The sequence below is a fragment of the Schistocerca cancellata genome, chromosome 11 (genome assembly GCF_023864275.1).
Source record: "Schistocerca cancellata isolate TAMUIC-IGC-003103 chromosome 11, iqSchCanc2.1, whole genome shotgun sequence".
Classification (NCBI taxonomy): Eukaryota; Metazoa; Arthropoda; class Insecta; order Orthoptera; family Acrididae; genus Schistocerca; species Schistocerca cancellata.
Genome location: NC_064636.1, coordinates 118,017,073 through 118,030,199, shown reverse-complemented (window position 1 = coordinate 118,030,199; position 13,127 = coordinate 118,017,073). Strand labels below are relative to the sequence as shown.

Sequence of the window (13,127 nt, the reverse complement as noted above, 5' to 3'; positions counted from 1 at the left end):
AAAAACTGGAATAACATTGCCATGGGTGGAGCTTGTGTAGTACACATTTCTGCCACTAGGCATGTATAGTGTAACTCATTGCCAGTTAAATGCCGCCATGCTGTCGACCTGGCTTGTTCTCTTCATCTGCAGTGATTGTTTTTGCTAGCACTGCTTTGTTCTTGTTTCATTTTTTACTATGGCAAGTTTAAGTGAAACCCATGCTGCTGTTTTAATGTTGAAACCATCTTACCAAAAAAAACCTCAAGGGGACAAGTGGTTTGCTCGATTTAAAAATGGCAACATGTCGATTGATGACAAACCTCATTCTGGACATCCCTTAACTGCTCAAATGAATGAAACTATTGAACAAATTCGAGACCTTGTCCTCACAGACTCTCGACCAACAATTGATCAACTGTCAGAGATTAGTGAGTTATTTGGAGATCTGCTCAGCAAATTGTTGCAGAAAGGGGACTGGTTCTTCCACCACCAATGCACTTGCACATAGAGCCATCCTCTGTTAGACAGTTTGTGGTTAAATATGGAATGGTTCCACTGCCTTCACACCTTACCTGACACACAGGAAACGACACTGATTTGACAACACTGAAGAAGTCAAGAATAAAACAAGAGGGGAGCTCTCAGCTGTTTCTAAAGATGACTACAAAAAACGTTTTGAACAGCGGAAGCACCAGTCGAACAAATGTATTAGTTGTCATGGAGAGTACTTTGAAGACGATAGAGTTGTTTTGTAAACAATATGAAAATTTATAGCTTTTAAAAAGATAATTCCATTTTTTTGTGTACCCTCTCTTAAGAGGGTGGCCATCAAACAGCAATATGGTTTTCACAATGAAACTTTCACTCTGTACCAGTGAGTGTGTTATTTTGAAACTTCTTGGAAGATTGGAAGTATTTATCAGACCATGAAACACAAGTTCAAGGTTCAAGTCCTATTCAGGCACATTATTTGAATCTGTAGGGTGTTTCCACTTTATCCTTGCTCAGCTACCTGCAATGGTAAACTAATGTTTACGATCTGATACACTTATATTCACATACCACAAACCCAACACACTGGATGTAGCTTTGGTCAGCTTCATACATACTCCATTTAGAAAGACAGTGGTAATATTATACAATTAACAAACACAAGTATGCAGAAACATGAAACAAATTAAAGAAACACACACGTTTTGGTATGATGACATTTTTCCAGATTGCAACAAGTTTGGGGTGTTAATTGTTAATATTAGGTTGCTTCCCACATCATAATCATACTGTCTGCTTGTTTCTTTGTTTGTTTGTTTGACACTTTACCAAAATATTCTCTAACATACAGGGTGTTTCAAAAATGACCGGTATATTTGAAACGGTAATAAAAACTAAACGAGCAGCGATAGAAATACACCGTTTGTTGCAATATGCTTGGGACAACAGTACATTTTCAGGCAGACAAACTTTCGAAATTACAGTAGTTACAATTGTTGACAACAGATGGCGCTGCGGTATGGGAAACTCTATAGTACAATATTTTCCACACATCCACCATGCGTAGCAATAATATGGCGTAGTCTCTGAATGAAATTACCCGAAACCTTTGACAACGTGTCTGGCAGAATGGCTTCACATGCAGATGAGATGTACTGCTTCAGCTGTTCAATTGTTTCTGGATTCTGGCGGTACACCTGGTCTTTCAAGTGTCCCCACAGAAAGAAGTCACAGGGGTTCATGTCTGGCGAATAGGGAGGCCATCCACGCCGCCTCCTGTATGTTTCGGATAGCCCAAAGCAATCACACGATCATCGAAATATTCATTCAGGAAATTAAAGACGTCGGCCGTGCGATGTGGCCGGGCACCATCTTGCATAAACCACGAGGTGTTCGCAGTGTCGTCTAAGGCAGTTTGTACCGCCACAAATTCACGAAGAATGTCCAGATAGCGTGATGCAGTAATCGTTTTGGATCTGAAAAATGGGCCAATGATTCCTTTGGAAGAAATGGCGGCCCAGACCAGTACTTTTTGAGGATGCAGGGACGATGGGACTGCAACATGGGGCTTTTCGGTTCCCCATATGCGCCAGTTATGTTTATTTACGAAGCCGTCCAGGTAAAAATAAGCTTCGTCAGTAAACCAAATGCTGCCCACATGCATATCGCCGTCATCAATCCTGTGCACTATATCGTTAGCGAATGTCTCTCATGCAGCAATGGTAGCGGCGCTGAGGGGTTGCCGCGTTTGAATTTTGTATGGGTAGAAGTGTAAACTCTGGCGCTTGAGACGATACGTGGACGTTGGCGTCATTTGGACCGCAGCTGTAACACGGCGAACGGAAACCCGAGGCCGCTGTCGGATCACCTGCTGCACTAGCTGCGCGTTGCCTTCTGTGGTTGCCGTACGCGGTCGCCCTACCTTTCCAGCGCGTTCATCCGTCACGTTCCCAGTCCGTTGAAATTTTTCAAACAGATCCTTTATTGTATCGATTTTCGGTCCTTTGGTTACATTAAACCTCCGTTGAAAACTTCGTCTTGTTCCAACAACACTGTGTTCTAGGCGGTGGAATTCCAACACCAGAAAAATCCTCTGTTCTAAGGAATAATCCATGTTGTCCACAGCACACTTGCACGTTGTGAACAGCACAAGCTTACAGCAGAAAGACGACATACAGAATGGCGCACCCACAGACTGCGTTGTCTTCTATATCTTTCACATCACTTGCAGCGCCATCTGTTGTTGAAAATTGTAACTACTGTAATTTCGAAAGTGTGTCCGCCTGAAAATGTACTGTTGTCCCAAGCATATTGCAACAAACGGTGTATTTCTATCGCTGCTCGTTTAGTTTTTATTGCCGTTTCAAATACACCGGTCATTTTTGAAACACCCTGTATTTATTTATCCTGAGTGTGCAGAAAACAAGCATACAACTAGTTATCATCCATGAATGAGTTATTTTATACACATCAGCAAGAATATGAAAATTGTAAAATGTTGCATGAATATGCAGCTCAACAGACACAGTGAAAAAGATTCAAAAACCAAACCAAGTCCACGGGAGCAAAATTCTTTTTATTTCAATGGCCCCAGTGCATAGTAACTGGACGGTTTATGCAGAGAGATAGGTATGTGATTCTTCGAAGCTCATTAACATTCACTGCTACCACCACCACCACCACCACCACCACCACCACCACCACCACTACCAACAACAACAACAACAACAACAACAAAATAAAAGCACACTGGGAAACCTGTTTAACAGTATTTTTATTTAAAGATCAATTTATGATGCCACTCAGAATTTCTTAATAACCATCTCCAATATCTTCATCTTTGCAGAAAGGCTGGATATACCTATTTTTCATTTATGCTAATGCATTCTTATAAGCATCTAACAATGTCTGCCACCCCCACCTGAAATATTTTTCCTTTACTGTTTCTGATCTTGGCTGTTTCGGAATTAAAAATTCCTTTCCCCATAAGAAATATGCCACCTTCAAGCTGCGAACAATTTTTTACAAATAAATAAAAACAGCAACCAGCAACTATTAATAAAGCTATTTATGAAGAACAACTCTACACTCACTGGTCTTGAACCAAGAAGTTCATCAGAAAGCCACTCACAATGATAAACTAAATTAAATTATGTTAAACATATGACACTGGATGTCTATTGTGGGGAAAATTCTTTTAGATCATGGAGCACTACGGGAAACAAGCAAAATAAGAAAAAGGATACTACATTTCTATCAGACTTTACGTGTAGTAATGTGAACAACTATAAGACTGCTAGTTTTGGGCTACTTACTACAAAGATGCCCTCTCATTTTTGGCAGTGTTGACTGTGTTGAAAAAAAAATTTAACAGAATAACAAGCCAGATTCAACACTCTGTAGAACTTACAAGAGACAAACAGTATAGAGCAACACATGCTCACTCGCTCGCTCTCTCTCTCTCTCTCTCTCTTTCTCTCAATATTTTGTCCACAAAGACGTTTGTGTACAAGAAAATATGAAATATACCTTGAATCAGCATTAATTATAACCAAAATAAACAAATAAGAAAGTTATTACAGCAACATTATGGAATTTAACATTCTATTAATTATTGTGAACAACGAACACAAAATTTGAGTAATGTATATACATGTTTCAATGTGGAAAGCAGGTGAACAGAACTGTGTAGAAAGTCTCAACAGGCTACCTGATTCTGTCATTTTGGAAGATCCACAAGTGATATTCTTTTATGATGTATATTTCTATCTCCTCAAGCATATTCATGGGACTACATATTTCAGCATAGTGTTGAGCACTTTCCATGCCATGCCTATTAAGAGTTTTGTGCAGTGCAAATGTGTATTTTGATATGTTACTGGGACATTTGGGATCTCCGCATCCTTTGAATCAGGTCTGTTTACTTCTCAGTTGACCTATACATTGTGAAACGGAAATCAAAATTACTAAATTTCAGAAGTCACCATGGGATTTTTTCTGATAAATTTCATATAATGGACCTGTTGTCAACCATGACTCTTAACACACTAAAGATGTGGTTATGATTTATTGAGTTTGTTACCCAGTTTGTTCCTGAGAAAATACCGTTACCACCATGAGTAAACACATAATTTGCAATTACCAAAATGCAAACACAAAATACCAATGTACAGATCCAATATTATTGTAATATGGATGCTGTGACTGTTGGATAACTCGGCATACTGTTATAGTGATGCATTTCATTTGCATTTAATGAACCCAAACTGCTGGCCAACTCTTCATCAATATATCTATTCATACTGCTATGTATGACTTTTAGAGTGCAACTAACACTGTTAGAGGGGAGGTTGTGGGTGAAGAGAAAAATAGGCATTACTGTTGTCAACAGCAAGTACTACAAGAGATTGGAACAAGTCTGTTTCCAAAAAAGGCACACTGTGCACACTGTCGAGATTTGCACCATTGTCCAGATATTTTCAGAGCAATACAGATACAAAGATGAATAGCGGTAAGGAACCAAAAAAAATGCAATTACTTTGTACTGAGCTGCAGCTCACCATGGGTTCATTACACCAAAATAAAGCTACATGCTGGTTACTTGAGTGCATATTACTCAGGCATCATTTGACAATTTTTGAAAATATGCAACGTTTTAAGTATTCTCTCACAATTGGAATTATTATTTTCTAATAGAATCCTAATTTTTGATTGTGAAAAATCAGATGACAAAAATGTCCACGAACTGTCAAATATCAATGCCTGTGCACAAGTATTTAAACAGCTAAGTGACCCAGATGCATCGAAAAAGGAGTGTTTGATGGAGGATGAGAGTGAAGATGAGGATGAGTCTTTCAAAAAATAGGTTATTATACACACTGAGGCACTAAAATTACCTGATATATTGTTAGAGTATAAAGGAAAGAATTTGTTTGATGGTACTGATGTTTTGCCCCTCTGAAAAAATGAGAACAATCCCCAGGGAAAAAGTGAACGAAAAATACAGAAAATTGGAAGACTGTTTCCTCAAAGAGAACTGAAAGCCATTGAGACTGTATACAGTGTGGTGCCAGGATGATTTTGTGGATGAGTTGTCAGTTCCCAGTGAGAAATGCCTCAGTTAGAAGTTCAAACATGACAAGTAGCATGTTTTGTAAATGCTATAAGTAGCAGTTTCTGGGAAAGATGCAGGTTTTTAGGTCTGCATTAACCCAGATACCTCGAATTGAGCTGTGCACAGACAATTCCCAGAACACACTCAGATTTTGTCAGTGGGGATCAGGGTTTCCCTGTAAAATCCAAAAAAGCCTCACAATACTTTTAACATTCTGGTGACCTTAATGGGGAGTATGTGTGTCTACATCTCTGAACTGCAGTTCCCCATAACTCTGATCACCATCAAAAATTCATTATTATAGTTGTGCAATACAGCCCGTTGAAAATTCTAGAAGCAGCCACTTATACATGTTATCTAACAAACTGCATACTTTTTCTTAACATTCACTACACTTTTTACCATAATTCCACCACAAAGAACACACACAAGCTTCCTGTCAAAACTGAAGGTGTTCGGAGTCTGATGCCAGCCAGGTTTGCATCATTAATTATCATTAATTCCTATACAAATATTCCCTACGCAGGAAATCATGAATCTGTTTAACAGAAAAAAACAGAAGCATGGCAAAACTCTGCAAACACACTGAGTAGTATAGAACAATGCTGTAATTTAATTACTTTAGTTTCAATAACGAAATACATTTGCTGGAAGATGTCTTATCAATGGGCAGTTGCGTAGTTGAGTTGTTAAAAGATATTTATGTAACTCATTTTCAATGAACATTTTTCAAAGCTAACTGTCACATTAACAGCAAAATTGTGTACAACAAAAGGAATGTGGATGATACAGTAATTCTCCTTGAAGACATAAATAATAAAATTTATACATTAACAACAAATCTGAGCAGCATACATAGAGACATTACTGAGGATGCAGCTTTAGACCAGTAAGAGCATTAAAGTAAACAAGTGGCTGTTGTGTGCATCTGATGGCATATTGCAGATCTATATTGAATCACATACAATGGCCCACCAGAACCAGCTGAACAACAAAAATAACTCAATGTCTTTCAATCTATAGACAATACTATTTTCTTATTAAAATTGTTTCAATAGTTAAACCAGTTCAGTGAGGAATGTAATGAGTTGCTTCATGTTGGTAAGCAATCATTAAGAAAGAAACGTGCACGGTTAAAGTGAAAGAGTGATACAAACAACCCTTTAAAAGATATTGCATCCCCTGTTATAACGTCTTGAGCTAATAAATACTGTTTTTAGAAAAGTTTGTATGATTACTTTACTTATTCCTTTAGTTCCAACCAGTAAGTACAAATACTTTTATGAACTTTCTCACACAAACCCATTATGAATTTCATTTCTGCAGTTAACAGATTGATATACCATTGCTTACCCCTTTGTATCAAAACTATATTGCAGCTTTAGGTAGGAACACCAGTTCCTAATAACCTCAGATTCACCATTCAGTATTATAAGTGTGGCATCACATGTAGTTGATGTTTCTTCTAACCACAAGGGTGCCATGCATAATGTGACGTTTTCTTGATACCACTCATCGATCACCATTATGCAGAAAATCAACTGTCACATAAAAGTTATGTGACTACCAGGCTTCATGAGCAATCCAAATATAATTTGAACATAAAATAACAATCATGTATCAATATTAACAACATTATTATAAAAAGGGTAGACTGCTACACACCATATAGAGGAGAAGCTGACTTGCAGGCAAGCACAAAAGAAAGGCTACTATAATTTTAAGCATTCAGCTAAAGGCTTTCTGAAGTAAACAAAAACACATTCACACACACATAACACACACGCACAACCATTTTTCCTGGCTGCTAATGACAGAAGGGGACTGCAACTATGCCTGGTGGGAGAAGCGATCCATGAGTTGTAGAGGTAAGGAGCAATCTGAGGTAGAGAGAGAGAAAGAGAGAGAGAGAGAGAGAGAGAGAGAGAGAGAGAGAGAGAGAGAGAGCTTGCAGGGATGTGGTGGGGACAGGATAGGGATGCTTGGTGCACCCAGAAGGTTTGGGAGTGGAGAACGGGAGCTGAAAATGTAAGAAGAAGAGAAGGGGAAAAAGACTATTGGATGCATTGGTGGAATGCAAAACTCGGTAGTGTTGTAGTGGGGAAGGGGATAGGTGTATGTAGGACAGGGATTACTAATGGTTACGACCAGGGACACCAGAAATGTAGAATATACTGAATGGAGAGTTCCTATCTGCACAGTTCAGAAAAGCTGGTGTTTATGGAAGAATCCAGATAGCACAGTCATTGAAGTGTAGCCCATTGCTTTGGACAGCATGTTCAACAACCGGGTGGTCTAGCTGTCTCTTGGCCACAGTTTGTCAGTGCCCATTCATGCAGACAGACAGCTTGTTATTTTTATGCCAATCTAGCAAGCAGAACGGTGACTGCAGTTAGTTTGTAGATCACATGACTGCTTTCACAGGTAGCCCAGTCTTTGCTGGGATAAGAGATGACTTTGACTGGACTGGCATAGGTGGTGGTGGTGGTGGTGGTGGTGGTGGTGGTGATGGTGGGAATGCATGGGCCATGTCTTTCATCTAGATCTATTGCAGGGATATGAGCCAGGAGGCAAGGGGTTGGGAGTAGAGGTGGAGTAGGGATGGTCAAGGTATTGCATATATTTGGTGAGTGGCACAATATCCTGTGGGAGGGATGGGAAGGGTAAGGGGTACGATATCGCTTGTTTCAGGGCACAGTGAGAGGTATTTGAAGCTTTGGGAGAATATGATTGAGTTGTCCCAGCCCTGGGTTCACCTGGTTCACATTCATTGATAACATCTTCACCATCTGAACCATGGGTGAGGACACCCTATTCACATTACTGCAGAACTTTGACCCCTTCTCCACCATTCACTCCACCCAACACCTTCTCCACCATTTGCTTCATCTGGTCCTCATATACTAAACAAGGCACTTTCTTCAATGTTGACCTCCACTTCAAGGATTGTTAAATCAGTAACTCCATCCATATCAAACCCACCAACCAACAGCAGTACCTCCACTTTGACTGCTGGCACCTATCCCATACCAAGAAGTCCCTTCCACACAGCCTAGCCGCCAGTGGTTGGATTGGACTGGACTGTTTGTGGGAAGAGACCAAACAGTGAGGACATTGGTCTCATTGGATTAGGGAAGGAAGTTGGCCATCCCCTTTCAAAGGAACCATCCTGGCATTGGCTTGGAGCAATTTAGGGACATGACGGAAAACCAAGATCAGGATGGCTGGACATGGGATTGAACCGTCATCCACCCAAATGCAAGTCCAGTGTCGTAACCACTGCGCCACCTCACTTGGTCCCACCAGTGGTCATTACAACTGCAACAATGGGCAGCCCATCCCCTAATGTACCAAGGGACTCACTAATGCTTTCACTGACTAATATTACCCTTCCAGTCTTGTATAGAAACAAATTTCTCACGTCGTGTGTCTCCTGTCAGCTATCAGATGTCGCATGCCCCGGTCTAATCACAAAGGAGCACTCTCCTCATGACTCAGTACCACCCAGGGCTGGAGCAATTGAACTGCATCCTCTGCTAGGGTTTTCATTGCCTCTCATTGTTCACTGTATCCTGAGATGAGGAATATACCCACTACCCTCTCTACCCATCTCACAGTGGTGATCTGCCAGCCACCAAACATACACAATATCCTTATTGGGGAGAGGGAGGAGGGAGACGGAGTGTGGGGGGAGACGGAGTGGGGGGAAGAGGGAGTGGGGGGAAGAGGGAGTGGGGGGAAGAGGGAGTGGGGGGAGAGGGAGTGGGGGGAATGGGGGGAGAGGGAGTGGGGGGAGAGGGAGTGAGGGGAGAGGGAGTGGGGGGAGAGGGAGTGGGGGGGAGAGGGAGTGGGGGGGAGAGGGAGTGTGGGGAGAGTGAGTGGGGGGGAGAGGGAGTGGGGGGAGAGGGAGTGGGGGGGAGAGGGAGTGGGGGGGAGAGGGAGTGGGGGATGATGATGATGATGTTTGGTTTGTGGGGCACTCAACTGCGTGGTTATCAGCGCCCGTACAATTACCCAATCTTTGCTCAGTCCAATTGCGCCACTTTCCTGGATGATGATGAAATGATGAGGACAACACAAACACCCAGTCATCTCGAGGCAGGTGAAAATCCCTGACCCCGCCGGGAATCGAACCCGGGACCCCGTGCTCGGGAAGCGAGAACGCTACCGCGAGACCACGAGCGGCGGACAGGGAGTGGGGGAGAGGGAGTGGGGGGAGAGGGAGTGGGGGGAGAGGGAGTGGGGGGAGAGGGAGTGGGGGCGAGAGGGAGTGGGGGAGGGAGTGGGGGGAGAGGTAGTGGGGGGAGGGAGTGGGGGGAGAGGTAGTGGGGGAGGGAGTGGGGGGAGAGGCAGTGGGGGAGAGGGAGTGGGGGAGAGGGAGTGGGGGGAGAGGGAGTGGGGGGAGAGGGAGTGGGGGGAGGAGGGAGTGGGGGGAGGAGGGAGTGGGGGGAGAGGGAGTGGGGGGAGAGGGAGTGGGGGGAGGAGGGAGTGGGGGGAGGAGGGAGTGGGGGGAGAGGGAGTGGGGGGAGAGGGAGTGGGGGGAGATGGAGTGTGTACTTCATAAGGACTTCTGGCTGAAACCATAAAAATATACACTACTGGCCATTAAAACTGCCACACCAGGAAGATATGAAGATGATAAATGGATATTCATTGGACAAATATACACTCCTGGAAATGGAAAAAAGAACACATTGACACCGGTGTGTCAGACCCACCATACTTGCTCCGGACACTGCGAGAGGGCTGTACAAGCAATGATCACACGCACGGCACAGCGGACACACCAGGAACCGTGGTGTTGGCCGTCGAATGGCGCTAGCTGCTCAGCATTTGTGCACCGCTGCCGTCAGTGTCAGCCAGTTTGCCATGGCATACGGAGCTCCATTACAGTCTTTAACACTGGTAGCATGCCGCGACAGCGTGGACGTGAACCGTATGTGCAGTTGACGGACTTTGAGCGAGGGCGTATAGTGGGCATGCGGGAGGCCAGGTGGACGTACCGCCGAATTGCTCAACACGTGGGGCGTGAGGTCTCCACAGTACATCGATGTTGTCGCCAGTGGTCGGCGGAAGGTGCACGTGCCCGTTGACCTGGGACCGGACCACAGCGACGCACGGATGCACGCCAAGACCGTAGGATCATACGCAGTGCCGTAGGGGACCGCACCGCCACTTCCCAGCAAATTAGGGACACTGTTGCTCCTGGGGTATCGGCGAGGACCATTCGCAACCGTCTCCATGAAGCTGGGCTACAGTCCCGCACACCGTTAGGCCGTCTTCCGCTCACGCCCCAACATCGTGCAGCCCGCCTCCAGTGGTGTCGCGACAGGCGTGAATGGAGGGACGAATGGAGACGTGTCGTCTTCAGCGATGAGAGTCGCTTCTGCCTTGGTGCCAATGATGGTCGTATGCGTGTTTGGCGCCGTGCAGGTGAGCGCCACAATCAGGACTGCATACGACCGAGGCACACAGGGCCAACACCCAGCATCATGGTGTGGGGAGTGATCTCCTACACTGGCCGTACACCACTGGTGATCGTCGAGGGGACACTGAATAGTACACGGTACATCCAAACCGTCGTCGAACCCATCGTTCTACCATTTCTAGACCGGCAAGGGAACTTGCTGTTCCAACAGGACAATGCACGTCCGCATGTATCCCGTGCCACCCAACGTGCTCTAGAAGGTGTAAGTCAACTACCCTGGCCAGCAAGATCTCCGGATCTGTCCCCCATTGAGCATGTTTGGGACTGGATGAAGCGTCGTCTCACGCGGTCTGCACGTCCAGCACGAACGCTGGTCCAAGTGAGGCGCCAGGTGGAAATGGCATGGCAAGCCGTTCCACAGGACTACATCCAGCATCTCTACGATCGTCTCCATGGAAGAATAGCAGCCTGCATTGCTGCGAAAGGTGGATATACACTGTACTAGTGCCGACATTGTGCATGCTCTGTTGCCTGTGTCTATGTGCCTGTGGTTCTGTCAGTGTGATCATGTGATGTATCTGACCCCAGGAATGTGTCAATAAAGTTTCCCCTTCCTGGGACAATGAATTCACGGTGTTCTTATTTCAATTTCCAGGAGTGTATTATACTAGAACTGACATGTGATTACATTTTCACGCAATTAAGGTGCATAGATCCTGAAAAATCAGTACCCAGAACAACCACCTCTGGCCACAATAACGGCCTTAATACGCCTGGCATTGAATCAAACAGAGTTTAGATGATGTGTACAGATACAGCTGCCCATGCATCTTCAACACGAAACCGCAGATCATCAAGAGTAGTGAGTAGCGTATTGTGACGAGCCAGTTGCTTGCCCACCATTGACCAGACGTTTTCAGTTGGTGAGAGATCTGGGGGATGTGCGGCCAGGGCAGCAGTCGAACATTTTCTGTGTCCAGAAAGGCCCGTACAGGACCTGCAACATGCGGTCGTGCATTATCCTGCTGAAATGTAGGGTTTTGCGGGGATCGAATGAAGGGTAGAGCCACGGGTCGTAACACATCTGAAATGTAGCGTCCACTGTTCCAAGTGCCGTCAATGCGAACAAGAGGTCACCAAGACATGTAACCAGTGGCACCCCATACCATCATGCCAAGCTATACGCCAGTATGGCGATGACGAATGCATGCTTCCAATGTGCATTCACCGCGATGTCGCCACACACAGATGCGACCATCGAGATGCTGTAAACAGAACCTGGATTCATCCGAAAAAATGACTTTTTTCCATTCGTGCATCCAGGTTCGTCGTTGAGTACACTATCGCAGGAGCTCCTGTCTGTGATGCAGCATCAAGGGTAACCGCAGCCATGGTCTCCAAACTGATAGTCCATGCTGCTGCAAATGTCGAACTGTTTGTGTAGATGGTTGTTGTCTTGCAAACGTCCCCATCTGTTGACTCAGGGATCAAGACGTGGCTGCACGATCCGTTACAGCCATGCGGATAAGATGCCAGTCCTCTCGACTGCTAGTGATACAAGGCCGTTGGGGTCCACCAAGGCGTTCCGTATTACCCTCCAGAACCAACCAATTCCATATTCAGCTAAATGTCATTGGATCTCGACCAACGTGAGCAGCAGTGTCGCAATACAATAAACCGCAATTGCGATAGGCTACAATCCGGTCTTTATCAAAGTTGGAAATGTGACGGTACGCATTTCTCCTCCTTACATGAGGCATCACAACAACGTTTCACCAGGCAACGCCGATCAACTGCTGTTTGTGTATGAGAAATCGGTTGGAAACTTTCCTCATGTCAGCACGTTGTAGGTGTCGCCACTGGTGCCAGCCTTGTGTGAATGCTCTGAAAAGCTAATCATTTGCATATCACAGCATCTTCTTCTGGTCGGTTAAATTTTGCGTCTGCAGCATGTCATCTTCATGGTGTAGCAATTTTAATGGCCAGTAGTGTAGCAGTCTTTCCTTCGTGCCTATCTATTACTCACTTTCTCCTCTATATAGTGATTAACAATCTATCCCCTTCATAATATTGTCATTAATTTATTCTGGACATCCCACTGTTTGATTTATC

General features: G+C 44.4%; 1 protein-coding gene across 2 annotated transcripts in view; it reads right to left on the bottom strand.

The window, feature by feature from the left end:
* The window catches only part of LOC126108763 (zinc finger protein 93-like), a 129,757-nt gene that overhangs the window by 42,928 nt on the left and 73,702 nt on the right, over positions 1-13,127 (bottom strand). The window lies entirely within an intron of this gene.